This window comes from Micromesistius poutassou (genome assembly GCF_964030765.1).
Source record: "Micromesistius poutassou genome assembly, chromosome: 5".
Classification (NCBI taxonomy): domain Eukaryota; kingdom Metazoa; phylum Chordata; class Actinopteri; order Gadiformes; family Gadidae; genus Micromesistius; species Micromesistius poutassou.
The window spans coordinates 309,961-312,460 of NC_140275.1; positions in this window are offsets into that span (position 1 = coordinate 309,961).

The window sequence follows — 2,500 nt, forward strand, 5'->3', positions numbered from 1 at the left end:
GTTTGTTCTTCCACAGGATTGCACAAGTGTTTCTGCCTAATTTGAGTATAGCGTTCTTGCTTTATTATTAATCGCCGCTGCCTCCTATGTTGAGGAGTTCTGTTGTTGTTTTAGATGCTGCAGCCATAAGTGGGCATTACAAACCCCACGACAGCGGCCTGTCCCCATCCTCCTGTGTAGCCTTTCCATTAAGAACGATTAGATGATTCCTATTGAAAGTTACTGATCCATAGAGAAGAGGCAGGGGATAAAAGTCGATTTCAAGTGACCTTCTCGTCCCTTTCACACCATTTTGTGCCCCTGAATCGTTGGGGATCAGTTTGGTGAAAGATCCCTCTTCTCTTTTCAAACTAAAGTGGAGAGGTTGCAAAGCCCCTCGAAATGGCCTATAGGAGGGATTTATTAAATTATGAAAGTGTAACGCCCAAAGGTTAAATGCTTTATGTTTTAAATACGAACTCTTTTGTTTTCACAGTTAATGTGTGACGGAAAAAAGTTTGTATTTTACTAAGATGTAAATAGTGCCAAACCCCATTCTGTAGGAGCCTGTAACACATTAAATGAACTACATTTCAATTAAAGACATTTAAAATATGTTAGGATTGAAACTATCATGTTTCCATGCAGCCCTTCTGTCTCAAGAGATGCTGAAGCGGTCTCCGTGCGGCGATTTTTTTCAATAACTTTTTAAATGATGGTCGGAGAAAGAAAAACAACAGCTAAAACAACAAGGCCTACTTCATTATCCTTGGACGATGGTCCCACTAAACAGCAGACCGTGATCTGTCTCTACTCTTTCTGAAATCTCTATTACTCGACCAAACACAAACACACATTTCCCTTGGAGGTATACAACCTACATTTTAATTATGTACGTATAATAATAATGTATGCTGTGGAAACGAAACATTATAATATAATATAACGTTCAGACCCATGGTCAACGTGTGTGCAGTTTAATAAACGCCAACTGCATTCTGCAGCCTATATAGCAGCAGTCAGACAAGTGTAAAGTTATTTTTGATGGCTAGAAGCTGCATCTTATTAGGTAACCACATGGTAGTCATGCTATGCTGGATATGAGCCTATTAACCCCGATGGTATTATTCAAACAGCCCGGGCGCCTCGCAGGGAATGTGAGGGGCCGAGCTATGCGACACATCGGTTCAACTACAGTTTTTGCATCTATGTTTTCTGGGGCGTTGTGCATTTCAAGTTACTGCTGATCACGTCCAAGTCAATAATGCATTTTTTCTTTTGCAAACACATTTTGAGAGATAATCAGAACTGAGATAGCTTGCCTCGAACCTCATAGGGCAACATAGCACGAGTATTTAGACGACGTGATTTTAGAAAAAATACTTTGGATGGGCTAGTGGAACCAAGTTCAAAATGCATTGTGACGGGGAGGGGGCTTTAACGCGGTGTGCCTACAGGCCTATCCGTCTGATGACTTTTCCATTTCCTCCACATTTTGTAAATCTCGCCTTGTCTTCTAGCACGATGGTTTAACGGTGTGTGGACATCAGGTACAGTAGTCCTGCAGCCTAATTACTGTACTACCACAACTTCTCCGTTCACGCTCGGTTAATAGGCAATGTGTGGGTTCAATTGCATTTATCCAACACTTATCTTTATTAACACTCTCCTTATCTTTTTAACACTTAAAAAGATAAGGACGGACTGAAGAATAGAAAGGATTTCTGTTCGAAATAATTTAAAATGTCGACTTAATGAAATAGCCGTGGTGCTACTTGTCCCCCAAAGTTAGTCAAGTTTATATATTTATATAGTTAAATATTTATATAGTTAGGGTATATATTTAAATGCATTAACATTAAATACATAGGCATATGCTTATTCATTTTGCATGCATTAAATTACCATTGCATCTAAAATATGGAGAATAGTTTATTCGTTGAGTCTATGACTCGGCTTTGGATCCGAGGTGCTCTCGACGTGCCGCACACACACACACACACACACACACACACACACACACACACACGCACACGCACACGCACACACACACACACACACACACACACACACACACACACACACACACACACACACACACACGCACACGCACACAAACACACACAGACACACACACGCGCACACATACTTTCAAGGCTGCAAACAGCGCTACGGAATACAAGAATTCGACGAGAAAGCTGACCAGTCTGAGTCCCAACAACACAAAACATGCCCAGTAAATACAAATTATACTCACGTTAGGCGTAAAAAAGTTGCATCCTATTCGTAACGGCGGCATCTTTTTCTACAGTTTACGCGGCGGCAGAATACTCTTTGGAGTTTACGGTCATGCGGCACAGGACCCAATACATCTCTAAAAGGAAGTGTATGTGTGTGTGTGTGTGTGTGTGGGGGGGGGGGGGGGTGTGTGTGTGTGTGTGTGTGTGTGTGTGTGTGTGTGTGTGTGTGTGTGTGTGTGTGTGTGTGTGTGTGTGTGTGTGTGTGTGTGTGTGTGAGCCTG